Here is a 14,938-nt window from a genome sequence, read left to right as displayed (position 1 = left end):
TTTATATATTTTGGAAATCAGCCCTCTATCGGATGTTAGGTTGGTGAAGATCTTTTCCCATTCTATAGGCTTCTGTTTTGTCTTATTGACAGTGTCCTTTGCCCTACAGAAGCTTCTCAGTTTCAGGAGGTCCCATTTATTAATTGTTGCTCTCAGTGTCTGTGCTACTGGTGTTATATTCAGGAAGCAGTCTCCTGTGCCAATGTGCTCAAGGCTTCTTCCCACTTTCTCTTCTTTCAGGTTCAGTGTAACTAGATTTATGTTGAAGTCTCTGATCCACTTGGACTTGAGTTTTGTGCATGGTAATAGATATGGATCTTTTGCATGTTGACATCCAGTTATGCCAGCACCATTTGTTGAAGATGCTTTCTTTTTTCCATTGTACAGTTTTGGCTTCTCAAAAATCAAATATTCATAGTTGTATGGATTTATGTAACAGTCTTTAATTCGGTTCCATTGATCCACGTGTTTTTTTTTTAATGCCAATACCAAGCTGTTTTTATTACTATAGCTCTATAGTATAGCTTAAAGTCAGGGATGGTGATGCCTCTAGAAGTTCTTTTACTGTACAGGATTGTTTTAGCTATCTTGGGTTTTTTGATTTTCAATATGGAGTTGAGTATTGTTCTTTCAAGATCTGTGAAGAATTATGTTGGTATTTTGATGGGGATTGCATTGAATGTATAAGAAAACGGGCTGAGCAAGCCATAAGAAGCAAGCCAGTCAGTAGCACTCTTCCATGGCCTCCGCATCAGCTCTTGCCTCCAGGTTCCTGCCTTGTTTGAGTTCCTACCCTGTAGACAAATTTCTAAGCAGTCTTATTGAATAAAGAACATGGAGCCAAATATAGGGGTGAAAGCCTTAGAGACCAGGGAAATAGTGAGAGCCACCAACCATCTTACTTCACCAGCTCTGTAGCCTCCAAAAAGAAAGAGCTACTTCCTGTCTTACCACACCTTTATTGCCTTGCTGTTTTGCCCTCTCACTGGCTCTTAGCCCAGCCACCTCACTTCCTTGTTACTGCCTGTCTGTACAGACTTCCAGGTCTCTATGGTTGGTACTGGGGTTAGAGGCATGTTTCACCAGGCTTGGCAGTGTCCTTGAACACACAGAGACTCTGCCTGCCATGTGATTGGATTAAGACCATGTGCTACCACCACCTGACTTCTGTTTATGGCTATGACCTCTGATCTCCAGGCAAACTTTATTTATTAACATACAAATAAAATATCACATTTCAGCACAAATAAAATATCACCACACTTTGTTTTGTGTCCTCTTTGTTCATTTTGGATAGCATACTGTCAACAGTCAATGTGAGGGTACTTTGTTGTCTAGTGGCTAACTTTTGCCACAATGAATGTTAACTCCATATGCAGTTTTCTTCAATGCCCATGTCTTCTCTGAAGTAGATTGGTGCTGCCAGGAGCTGACATGTCTCATAGTCATAAAAAAAGAAAAAAATTTAAGTTATTAAAACATTTTAAAAACAATATTCTATAGATCTCTGAAGGGTTTGAAGATGATCTGTCTATCTAATATATCTCTACTCAACCTTGAAATCATACCTAATATGACTACAAGTTGGATTGTAATGTCAAATTACTTTCATTTCTTTATATCCTAATAGTTGGTAATAATAACATTCAAGGATTAGCAAATTGCATTACATTGTTAAATGAACTATATAGGTACAATATCCTGAACAAGATTAGAATTTGTAACAATATCAATCTCAATATATATAATTTGTATACAACATATAAAAATCCAATCCAATGTAAAGTATTTAAAACTAGTAGTTGTCTTTTAAAAGTTAATTCAATAATCTACCTTTTTATCAATATCATATATATATCCTCTTGTCAGGAGCCAAGTAGCCTAACTGATTCTCATGGGAAAAAGCAGTGTACCCAATCTTCCGTTAACAGTTTCAATAGCAACCATTTTTCAACAAAACCACAGTATGTACCTTTTGATCTACTCCCTGAAACATAATGGTTTGCTGTATGGTCCGTTGATCAGGCCTTGGAACAAAGAGACCTTTTCCTGAACCCTACCTTAACCTAACTTCCTCCTAGTAACTTTCCATACCCCTATCTACTTCTCCTAGCTCCTAGCATATATAAACCCGATTCCCCTTGCAATAAACGAGACCTTGACGCAACTCAGACTGACTTTGTCTTCCTTTACGCGCCTGGTCTCCTTTCTCTCTCACCCCCATTGATCTTTCAGGAGGTGCCTCCTCGGGTCTCATCAAATAATGTGGCCCGCGGGACGGGTCAAGTGGCGCCCGAACGTGGGGCTCGAGGCACGGTGACCTACCGGACGACGGATAACAAAAGGGGCCCCGGAGAGAATTAGGGTAGAGACGCCCAGACCGCATCACTCGTGCAACGCGGGAGAGTCTTGAGGTAAGTGTCGTCCAATCGATCAATGGGAAAAAATTTATCTAAAGAGGCTGTTTTTTTTAAAGGAGATGAAAGGGAATCTTCGGGAGAGAGGATTAAGAGTTAAAAAAAAAAGGATTTAGTAAAGTTCTTTCAATATGTGGAGGAGAAATGTCCCTGGTTAGTGATTAATGGACCAGGAATTCACCCTTTGACTTGGAACAGGGTTGGAAAAGATATTAACAAATTAATCAGAGACGGGGAAAATGTCCCCGATGCCTTTTTTAGTTTTTATGGTGTGATTAGAGATTTTCTAAAGGAAGCAGAGGGAGATGGGCATGTTTCACATTTACTAGCCCTTGCAGAGGATTTTCTCTCAAACTCCCCCTGCCTGACACCCAAGTGTCCAGAGGTTTATTACATCTACCGGTAAGAGCGCTCTCTGTCTTGTCTGTGTCTCTGTCTTGTTACTTTTGTTTTGTACTTTGCAGGCTCAATTTGTACTTTTCAGGCTCTCACTGGGACAGACGTGTCCAGACAGTGAACCTGGCGGCGAAGGGAGACGTCCCAGAGCCCTAAAGCCACCTCAGAGGTGACGATTTGGTTTAGGAGCATCTTTGGGTATCTTCCCCCACGGTGGGAGGAAGTGCCACTTTGTATTTTGTCCCGGGAATTTGTCAGAGCCATTTTGTGGGTTTTTTTGTATGTTTTGTTGTGATCACTGTTACTTTACTCTCTTCTTCTCTTCCAAGAAAAAAGGTGCATGTCTGACTGACAGGGATGTGGAAGCCCCTGATGTCTGTTTAATTAAGGACAGAGATCCTCCAGTCTGGATTGTTTTTGGTGTGATTGAGCCTGGAGGGTCAAAACCTCCCCCCCCCCCAGAGCACATCAGGCTGTCACTGTTCTTGGAGCTTTGTTGGTTGTTTCGTTGGGACAAAGTTTTTTCGTGTGCCCTTGGTCTTGTGTGTAATGTGTTAATTGTTCTCATTGTTGACTTGACTGTGACGGACGCTATGGGACAGTTCCCTTCTTCTCCACTAGACCTTTGCCTAGCTCACTGAAAGGATGTGTGAGCCACAATAAAGGGAACTGGGTCCCCCACTCCCACTCCCCGACTGAACTGAGATAAACAGGTATCCCCTGCCAGGTGGGGCTTGCATACTGCAAGAGGGGCTTGCTGGCTGTGAATGAGGCCGTCGTCTCAGTGCTGATGTTCCGGTTCTTGGATTGTCTGTGTAAATGTTATTTGTTTCTGTCTACTAACCTCCCTTATTTTCCTAGAGGAAGAGGAGGAGAGAGAGGCATAACAAAGGCCACCTCCGTCCCTCCCTAGCTCTCTTGCTATCAGGACTGCAGCCAGCTGGCTGCCCTCAGGAGGGTGGGGGTGCATGCTCTCGGTACAGGCAGGCAAAGACGGGAGCTTTGGACAGGGCAATGGGGACTGCCTGCAATTGACAAAAACTGTGTGAACACTGAACAGAGAATCTGACTTTAGTCAGAAGAGTTAACAAAAACTTTTTTTCAGGAACACTGGCAGCCAAGGACACGCTCTATGCCCACTGCTCCCCCTCCCTTCCTTTACTGTGATAACTTCAAGGTTTCTTCTGCCGGCCAGCAGCTTCTCTTGTTAACCCTTCTCTGTCCTGGTATTGCTTAAAAAGAAATGTTAAATTACCAGTTCAAGACATTGGGAAAATTATGCTTTTGTTTTCACAGGAAAAATAAAAATTTACATGGGTTTTGGTCATTTGAGTTCAATGGGTTACAAATACTTGCCATCATTTAAGAGACTTGGTTTCAAATTATTGCTGGTTAAGATAAAAAACAATGTTTTTATAAAAAAAAAAAAAAGACTTGAGATATATATATAAAAATAATGAAATATGTTTCAGATTTCTTTGTCTTGCTATTCTGCTGTTACATTGAGACTCCAAAGGGTCATAGTTGTAAAAATGTCTGTCTACTCTACAGGTATGAATGAAAAATGTGGCCACATGTATGTTTGGTTTTGAATGTCTGAGTTTGCATGTCCTTTGTGTTAAGAAATACAAGTTAATACTAGTCATCTGGCTATTCAGATACTAGTTCAAAACATAAACTGTTCTATTTAAATAAAAAAACTGAGAGGTATATTTGACTAATATATTTATAGGAGAACAAATTGGCCTGGTTATTGTTACCAAATTTAGAGATATTTTTAAGATTGGGCCTAGATTTGTTTGGCTCAGATACATTTAATAGATAATGGTCCTCAAACCTGTCAAAGATCTGGTAAATATGGCATTTACATTATTTGATAAAAAGCTTACTATAGCAAACAGAGACTCCAAGCTCCCCAGCTCCTAGCAATGACTCCCAATGAATGGCCAATTCCCCTATGCTATGTCAAAAGTATGTAGCTCAGTCTATCGATCCAGTGAGGGTCTAATACCCCGAAGTTTATATTATACATTATATGGATGATTTGTTAATAGCAGGGAAATCTGTAGAAAAAACACAAAATGTAGCTCAAAAGATAATTATCACACTTCAGGACCGAGGATTTCATATAGCTCCAGAGAAGATACAAACCCAATACCCCTTCCTGTTTTTAGGGTTCGAGTTACACCCGGACCTCCTCTATACACAAAAAAATCCAGATTAGAAAAGATACACTTCGTTGTCTCAATGATTTTCAAAAGCTTTTAGGGGATATCAATTGGCTGCGACCCTATTTAAAAATAACCAAGGGAGAGTTACGCCCCCTTGAGGATATCCTCAAAGGAGACTCCGACCCTCAATCCCCTAGATACCTTACTGTGGAGGCAGAGAGGGTGTTACAAAAGGTTGAAACGGCCATCACTCAACAACACACGGGATATTTTGACCCAACTCTCCCATTGTATTTGATCATTTTTTCTACAGATTTTGCCCCTACAGGCCTGCTTTGGCAAGAGTCCGTACCTTTACTGTGGATACATCTTCCTGTTACTAAAAGAAAAATCCTTCCTACTTATCCTTCCCTGGTTTGCCAATCAATAATGTTAGGAATAAAAGCCTCCACTCGATACTTTGGACATGACCCTGATATTATTGTTATGCCATATGATAAAGAGCAACTTGAATGGTTATGCAACCGTAGTCCTGACTGGGCCATTCTTGTCTGCACCTATGAAGGGAAACTTGACACACAGATGCCCAGTAATAAACTCCTACAATTCTTCTCCCTTACTTCTTTTGTTTTTCTTAAAAATACCCGAATGGAGCCCATCCCAGACTCCCCTATGCTTTTCATAGATGGGTCAAGTAATGGTAAAGCTGCTTATATCCTCAATGGCCAAAAGAATGTTATGACAACCCCTTTCAAGTCAGCTCAGCTGGTGGAGCTATATGCTGCCCTTGCTGTCTTTAAAAATTTTGAAGACTGTTCCTTTAATTTGTATTCAGACAGTAGATATGTGGTAGGGGCTTTACAGGCTTTAGAAATGGTCCCAATAATCCAACCCATTACTCCCACCTTCCAAATGTTTTCTGAATTACAAAAATTAATCCAACAAAGATCGCTACCCTTTTATGTTGGCCATATTCGTGCCCACACAGGCCTACCTGGACCCCTAGCTCAGGGAAATGAACTTGCAGATTCTGCTACACATTCTATCTTGATTTCTCATTTGGAACATGATCAGGTAGCCGCTGCTCGTGAGGCGCACTGCCTTCATCACCTCAATGCTCAAACTTTGAGACTAAGGTTCTCAATCACTAGAGAACAGGCTAGGGAAATTGTAAAAAACTGTAAAAATTGCCTGATGCTCTTACCTGAACCTCATTATGGAGTAAACCCCAGAGGGCTTATACCTGGACAACTATGGCAGATGGATGTCACCCATGTTCCTTCTTTTGGCAAATTAAAGTTTATACATGTTACTGTAGATACCTTCAGTGGATTTTTTTGTGCCTCTGCTCATAGTGGAGAAGCCACCAAAGATGTTATCAATCATATGTTACATGTCTTCACAGTGCTAAGTCAGCCGAAATGTATAAAAACTGATAATGGTCCAGGATATACTAGTAGCAAATTTAGACAATTTTGTTTACAATTAGGAATTAAACACTTCACTGGAATATCCTATAACCCTCAAGGCCAAGGTATCGTGGAGAGAGCTCATCAAACTTTAAAAAATACTCTTAATAAACTTAGCTCACAAGAGACACTATTTCCCCTTAAAGGAAACCACAAAGCTCTGCTTTCTCACACCCTATTCGTATTAAATTTTCTGACATTGGACGCTTTTGGAAAATCTGCGGCTGAGCGACACTGGCACCCAGAAACCAAACAAGGATATGTGCAGGCCCTTTGGAAAGATCCAATAACTGGAATATGGAACGGTCCTGATCCAGTTATAATCTGGGGAAAGGGATCTGCATGTATTTATGACTCCAAGGAAAATGGGGCTCGTTGGCTACCAGAAAGACTGATTAAGCCTTACTCTGCACAGATTGCCTCCCTAGACTAAGGAAAAAAATAACTGTTATGTCCAGGACACAACCCTGAGACAAAATTCTCTCTTTTTCTTTCAGAAATGCCTCCGGCTTGGAAAATAAAGGGAGCCACGGACATCTCAATGGCAGGACCTGTTCATCGCGAGCCTTGGAAAACCAACCCCTGCTTCATCGTTTGCTTACTACTCTTCCCCCTTCCCCTCTCCTGCATCTCCAAGGAAAGCCCCCATGCTATTAAAAAGCTTACCTGGCGAATTTTCACAGTAACAGGGGAGGAGGTCTGGAGCATTACTGCAAACCATGCTCCCTATTCCTGGTGGCCATCACTCACTCCTGACTTCTGTCAGCTGGCTGCAGGATTGAATTCTTGGGATATACCTACTATTGGCCAACACCAGTTAAATGGTACAGGGATTCAAACGATTCCAAACTGCAATCAATTTCCTTATAGTCCTAAAACCACTTGGACAAGCCCTTGTGGGACATTCCATGATAATGACCCTGCTGTGATGACTGCCCCAGGCTGTGTTAGTCCTACAGCTCATTGTAGGTTAGCACAATCTGACTTTTATGTCTGCCCTAAGGATGGTAGAAGCCGAGCCATGGCTGCTAGATGTGGGGGATTCGAGACCTTCTTTTGTGCTCGATGGGGTTGTGAAACTACAGGGGGCAGCTTACTGGGAACCAACTTCATCTTGGGACCTTATTTCAGTTACAAGGGGATACAGTAAGCCTAGCACGAATAGACATTTTTGCTTTAGCCCCTATACTGGGACAGCCTATAATCCCAGGCTATCATTACCTTTAAACATAACCTTCACCCCTCAGGGTAGGGCGAATTGAGAATGGCCCTCAGGAAAAACATGGGGACTCCGCTGGTATCTTGATGGTACAGATAAAGGAGTCATTTTCAAGATCTTGCTAACAATAGAAAACCTGTACCCAAAGTCGGTAGGACCAAATGTAGTTCTCTCTGACCAAAAAGTTCCCTCCAATCATGAAAAGGTGCCATCACCTCCTTCCCCCTCACCTCATCCTCGTCCCTTTCCCTACCATATAGGCACCGTGACTACCATCGTAGGTTCCAGTAATGGCACTCTCCTTACTCCTTTTGGAGGAACAGGAGATAGATTGTTTAATTTGGTCCAGGGAGCTTATCTGGCCCTAAATGCCACAAATCCAAACAGAACCTTGGGTTGCTGGCTCTGCCTTACCTCCAGTCCCCCTTATTATGAAGGAATCGCCTTTCAGTCTACTGCCAATAACCTCACTTCCCCGAGCAATAGGTGTCAGACTAAGCCACATAAACTAACACTCCCTGAAGTCTCCGGACAAGGTTCTTGTTTGGGCAAGATTCCATCAACCCATAGTCACCTCTGTAAACAAACTCTGACACCCTATAAAGGGAGCTATTATCTTGAAGCACCCAACGGGTCCTACTGGGCCTGTAACACAGGATTGACCCCTTGCATATCTGCTCAGATATTTGATGATTCCCATGAATTTTGTGTGATGGTCCAGTTATGGCCTCGTGTCACTTATCATCAAGAAAGCTCAGTGGTGGAATTCTTTGAGCAGAGAGGCAGATACACTCGAGAACCTGTGTCGATGACTATTGCCCTATTGTTAGGTATTGGAGGCATTGCTGCAGGAGTTGGTACAGGAACTGCTGCCCTCATGCAGAGCAACCACCTTATGCAGTTACAAATGGCTATGACTACTGACCTAGAGGCCATAGAAAGATCCATTTCTGCCCTGGAGAAGTCTTTAACCTCGCTCTCTGAGGTTGTGTTACAAAATAGAAGAGGTCTGGATTTACTATTTTTAAAGGAGGGAGGTTTATGTGCAGCCTTGAAGGAAGAATGCTGCTTTTATGCTGATCACACTGGGGTAGTTAGAGAATCAATGGAGAAATTAAGAGAAAGATTAGCACAAAGAAAACGTGATTTTGAAAATCAAAACAATTGGTTTGAGGGTTGGCTAAAGGGGTCCCCTTGGCTTTCTACTCTGATCCCCACCCTCTTGGCCCCCTTGATCATTTTCCTTCTCCTCCTCACCTTTGGTCCTTGGGCTTTTCAACGACTAACACAATTCATCAAAAATCAGATCGATTCGGCCCTATCAAAAACTGTTTCAGTACATTACCATCGGACAGAAACTCGAGAGGAAACTATTGAAACAGGTGAAAGGCTCAGGTTCAGTGGCCTACGAACCTAAAAACCCCTATAACTAAAAGCTAGAGGGTACTCAATGACGGGAATAGTATGGGGCCTGTGCTGGGAGCACAACGTACAGAGGTCGCCAGAGACCGGCTCAACATGGCACGTTGCCAGACAGGACTGCACCCCATATAGCCTAAGACAGGGGCCCTCTCAATTTATGACCAAAGCCTGCTTTGGCCATTTTATAGAAAGAAGGGGGAATTGTCAGGAGCCAAGTAGCCTAACTGATTCTCATGGGAAAAAGCAGTGTACCCAATCTTCCGTTAACAGTTTCAATAGCAACCATTTTTCAACAAAACCACAGTATGTACCTTTTGATCTACTCCCTGAAACATAATGGTTTGCTGTATGGTCCGTTGATCAGGCCTTGGAACAAAGAGACCTTTTCCTGAACCCTACCTTAACCTAACTTCCTCCTAGTAACTTTCCATACCCCTATCTACTTCTCCTAGCTCCTAGCATATATAAACCCGATTCCCCTTGCAATAAACGAGACCTTGACGCAACTCAGACTGACTTTGTCTTCCTTTACGCGCCTGGTCTCCTTTCTCTCTCACCCCCATTGATCTTTCAGGAGGTGCCTCCTCGGGTCTCATCAAATAATGTGGCCCGCGGGACGGGTCATCCTCTCTTTTTTTTCAGAGTAGATTTAATAATCCATCCTTTATTCTATCATTTCTATATCTTTTTTTTCAGAGTAGATTCAATAATCTACCTCTTATCTATATCCTCTTTTTTTTCAAACAAGAACCTTAAATCTAATCTCCTTTGTTTAGCCCTTTTCCTTCCTGCCCATTACCAACAACAACTTGTAACCAACCCTTCTAAACAATGACAACTATCCCAAACCTGAAACCCATTGAAAGACCAAAAAAACCACCCACCCCACCCCACATCTTGGAAATGTGGGCATCATGTTCTTAAAATTGCTTCCTGCTATTTGTGGGTGAAGGTATCTTTAGGGGATCCTGAAAAGAAAATTTTTGGGTTAATTGTCAAGTTCCAGGAGAGGTAGCTATATCATTTGTCGTCCAGTCTCTGCATAATGCCAAAGTTCCGGGCTTATCTCAAGTCCTTGTTCAAGTAGTCTGTGAAACTGGGTCATCTCGTTAGCATCTTGAAATTGTCCTGAGCATTTTGTAGTCCAAAGCTGATCTGTAGATGATGTTTGTCAGCTTAGTGTATTATTATTGTCCATGTGGAATCGTTGTTGTGGGACCCCATTATTTTTCTGGAGACTTCAAATTCGCTGTTAGGCCTGGTTGTGATTCCCTGCAGAAAACTGATAGAGACTCCAACACAAAAACATGTATAGGCAGCTAAATGAAGTCTTTTTTTCTAGAATTAATTAGTACTCTATATGACCATTAATATCATAACAAAAGTTTAAAATATATATATTAATCTTATAAATTTTGATATAAAATTCATACCTTAAGAAAAGTTTAAAGAATCAAAATAAAACCAGAGAATTGAGATTAGTAGTAATAGAATAGTCCCTTAATATTTTTCATTTTCTTCTGTCTCATATCAGAAGATGGCTCTTTCTTCTGACATGATACAGAGATTGTGCATTTTCCTTTTAACAACATGCTTGGATTTAGAAAAGGAGAGAGCCATTCTCCAATTCCAAAGTCAGCTTTAATTTTTAATTGAACTGGGACTACAAAAATGTAGTTGGAAGTTTTTCTGTGTCACAGACAGCTGGGGGTTGGGACAAATCTTTCCTACCCACATCCCACAGCCACTTGGCCCCAAATAAACACACAGAGGCTTATATTATTTTAGAAATATATGGCCTAATGGCTCAGGCTTCTTGCTAGCTAGATCTTACATCTTAAATTAATCCATTTCTATAAATCTATACTTTGCCACATGGCTTGTAGCTTACCGGTACTTTTACATCTTGCATCTCCTGGTGGCAGCTAGCAGCAATTCTCTTGCCTCTCCTTTCTCTTCCTGTCTATCCTCAATTTCCTGCCTATTTATAACCTGACTTGCCATAGGCCAAATGGCTTAATTTATCAACCAATCAGAGCAACACATATTCACAGCATACAGAAAGACATCCCATAGCACTTCCCCTTTTCTATCTAATCAAAAGGGAAGGTTTTAACTTTAACATAGTAAAATTACATATAATACAACAGTTATCAAGCAAGAATTACAGTTACAGTATCTAGTTTATTTGTATTTGGCAAAATTAAAGATTCTATCTATCCTATATTTGTGAGTCTAAGGTTTCATATCTATTTTATCTTTTATCATAACCAAGGAAAATTATAACTATCAAGTCTTCAACTACATCAAAGACTCCAGAAGGATATAACTTTACCTAAATAAACAAGAAATGCACTGTAAGCAACTTCCAAAATCTAGAATGACAGAGACAGCTGGCTGCCTGGACAGTCATCCAAAGTTCCTCTATAACATTGGGGCATCCATCTTCAGCCAATAGGCCTAGAGTTTTTAAGTCACTGCTCCTTGTGTCCTGTAGAATATTTGGCAGTCTCTTCTGTGAAGCAGGAACCTAAGGACCATTTCACCCCATTTTGGCAAATTCAGTGGTCATTTTTCTATGGGTCCTGCATGTACAGTTTATACAACATATTATCAGCAATCCAGGCAAGAGCAGTTTCTTGTCCAAATGGCTATTTTTGCCAAGAAGAAGACAAACTCTATATAGAGTGTTTTCAATGCCCATCTTTCTCTTCAAAGTAAATCAGTGCTGCCAGGAGCAGACATGTCTCACTGTCCAGAAAGTCTGTTTTTAAAATATTTTAAATTCCATATTCTTTAGGTCTTTCAAGTGTTTGAAGATTACCTACCTAATTGAAATATATCTATGTATACCTAGAAAACTTAGATAACATGACTATAAGTTTGAGTATCATAGATGACTAATTATTAATCGGTATTTCTTAATTATACATTACAATTTCAATGAGCTGCACAAATATAATACCTTAAACAAGAGTAGAGAGATACATACAGTATAACAAAATTAACTTTAAATTTGTATCAATAAACTAAAATCCATAGCAATGTAAAATATTTTAAGCAAGTTGTTGCTCTTTAAAAGTAGATTCAAGCTGGGCAGTGGTGGCGCACGCCTTTAATCCCAGCACTCGGGAGGCAGAGCCAGGCGGATCTCTGTGAGTTCGAGGCCAGCCTGGACTACCAAGTGAGTTCCAGGAAAGGCACAAAGCTACACAGAGAAACCCTGTCTCAAAAAACAAAAAAAAAAAAAAAAAAAAAAAAAAAGTAGATTCAATAATCTACCTTTTTATCTGTATCATATCTATACCCTCTCTTTTTTCTTTTCAGAGTAGATTCAATAATCTCCCCTTTATTCTAACATTTCTATATCTTTTTTTTTTCAGAGTAGATTTAGTAATCTACCTCTTATCTACTACCCTCACTGCTTTTAATAATGAACTGTTACATGGGACTGTGAGTGAAATGAACCTTTTTCATTTTCAAAAAGCAATGCTTTTTGGTCATGGTGTTTTATCTCAATAATACCCTAAGATACATACACGTACATCAACTGTTTATTTATTTACACTTTCTCTAGGCTGTATCTAGGTCATTCCTATTGTTATGTCCCTATTGTTATGTCCAGATCATGGAGACCCCCCAAAAGACCACTACAGAGACGAATCCTGCGTGTAAAAGCAAAGAGTCTTTGTTATCTTCAAACTCTAAGCTTGGTCTCTCTTGTCTAACTGACATAGCTGTGAAAGCAGAGAGCCCAGAGCCCAGAGAGGGTAGGGTTTTTATCATAGCAGAGGTTGGCATGAAGGGATTTCCAGGGTTCAAGACCCTGATTGGCTGACATTTGTCTAGGGGTATAGGGAATGTTTGGAATGTCAGGTATTTCCTCTTAGATGCAGGCCCTACTGGGTGGGGCCTTCCAGAAGCTGTGTCTGGGCCTCTAAGCCTGTCATGGCAGCTGTGTGGTCAAGCTGTTTTGGGGCCCTTCTACACTATGTATGACCTACTGTAAATAATTTTTCTATGAACAAAAGATTGCAAACATTTGAGACACTGTCTAATTTCATTGCTTTGGATACATTCTGAGAATGGAATCACAAATAAATGATAATTATATATTATTTATATTTGATTGAATGATAGCTTATGCCACATTTATTCCCAGCAAAACTGTGATATCTTATTGTAGCACATCTTCATTACCTGTTGGCTAAGATGTCACCACTGCATCAATGTGTGACTTGCCAGTGTTTGCATCAAGAGCATGGTTTTAGGGCTTAAACTGTAGAAGTGTTTCTGTGCTCTGCCTGCTCCTGTCTGTTCAACATTGCTGTGGGCCACAAAAAATATATGAAGTAGGAATTCAGCTGATTATGACAAAGCTATACCTGGAAGAGTTAAGAACCCTTCCAGAGGATAAAGCCAACACTCAAGGAGTCTTGGTGATATTAGCTTTTGAATATTAGCCATTTCCTGTTATGAATTTCTCATGTGCTATTATAGCTTTCCCATCATTCATTGGGCACAATCTCCCCTGTACAATTAAAGTATTTGTATAACTTTCTCCAAATGTGCTAACAACAGACACAGTCAAAATCCCTAATTTCAGGCCTTTCTGTAACTATCGTCATTAGCGGCATCCAGCCAGGATCATCCCCAGACAGACGGATAAAAGTATCTTATCTGAGATACCTCACAGACTCTCTAAGAACAGACTTAAGTATCCAGACTATCTGTTTGAGAAGGCCTGGTGGATGTGCTAATTAAGCTTAACCTTCCCCTTTCCAAAGTCTTATCTCTAGTTTTAAATCTACCTTTAACTACTAACTAAGAACTAAAGGGTTTCTACTTATAGGTGGTACATCAAGCTGACTCAGGCTGCCCAGCCACCGAGTACACTCCCTCACCCTGCCAGAAAACTGCAGTAGCCAAGATAGCTTGGACAGATAAGGGGCCAAAGGAAAATAAGGCAGTTTTATTTTCACTCGTTACTGATACACTCCTAGTACTTGACTTCCAATAATATAGTTTGAGCACATAAATTCCCTTTTCTTGGATATTAACTGAATTTTACCCTTAGTTGACTTATTTCCCCATTGATCACTTCCCTTTTGAGTTGCAGATGATGGCTGGCAATTACTGCTCTTTTGTGTGACTTTCATTGCCCCTTCTTTTGACCCTGAGGGAATTCAAGCCTGGTGCTTGCCTTAGCCAGAGCATTGCTATTGCATGGGTATATAACTGTAAACCTCAGAGACTTGGAGAGGACTAGATTGGAGAGAACTAGATTGGAGAACTAGATGGAGAACTAGAAGAACTAGATGGAAGATGAGGAAGAGCCAGATAGGAAAGAACTAGGTGGGTAAGAATGAGATGAGAGAGACCAAGATGAGGCAGAACTAAGATGAAGGAATTAAGAAAGGACTTAGAAGGAGGAGCAGAAAGATATAAAGAGAATCAGGTAAGAAAGGAGCAAGGTATGAGAGCAGAAATCGAAGCTATGTAGACAGAGAATTGACTCAGTAGAATAAAGTGAATGGACTAAAGAGTTTTGTGTACATAGATTTTTTTTTAGAGATTCCCTCAGATTAATCTGCTGCTGGTAGCATCTCTTCTGGAATTCTGGGAGAAGGCTATCAAGGGGCTGGACCCCAATAGTCTTCATTACAATTTGTTATTAGGTCACAAGTGCAAAGTTTCTAAGGCTGGGATCAGTGCCCTTGTCTGAGTCTCCAAAGAGTTAGTTCACCCTCTTATAACATGCCAACACAAAAATTTTCTTGATATAATACAGTGAAAATGCTGGATTTCTAGGAATCTTTGTCATGAATTTTCTATCACCAAATA

General features: G+C 40.7%; 2 long non-coding RNA genes and 1 gene segment (V, D, J or C); 2 read left to right on the top strand and 1 right to left on the bottom strand.

The window, feature by feature from the left end:
• Window positions 1-14,938, top strand: part of LOC131923898 (Ig gamma-1 chain C region secreted form-like) — a 549,642-nt gene that overhangs the window by 357,533 nt on the left and 177,171 nt on the right.
• Window positions 2,312-7,139, top strand: LOC131923914 (uncharacterized). The gene is made up of 2 exons (XR_009382753.1): window positions 2,312-2,414; window positions 6,951-7,139. It is a non-coding gene; the product is annotated as an uncharacterized LOC131923914 (long non-coding RNA).
• LOC131923912 (uncharacterized) overlaps window positions 9,725-14,938 on the bottom strand; it is a 66,432-nt gene continuing 61,218 nt past the window's right edge. The window contains exons 2-3 of the long non-coding RNA XR_009382751.1: window positions 13,295-13,421; window positions 9,725-10,366 (exon numbers count right to left, since the gene is read on the bottom strand). This is a non-coding gene — a long non-coding RNA (uncharacterized LOC131923912). The remainder of the gene's footprint in view (window positions 10,367-13,294; window positions 13,422-14,938) is intronic.

This window comes from Peromyscus eremicus, chromosome 14, assembly GCF_949786415.1.
Source record: "Peromyscus eremicus chromosome 14, PerEre_H2_v1, whole genome shotgun sequence".
In the NCBI taxonomy this organism is placed as follows: domain Eukaryota; kingdom Metazoa; phylum Chordata; class Mammalia; order Rodentia; family Cricetidae; genus Peromyscus; species Peromyscus eremicus.
Note: the sequence above shows the minus strand (reverse complement) of the source record. Positions and strands in the feature narration are given on the sequence as shown.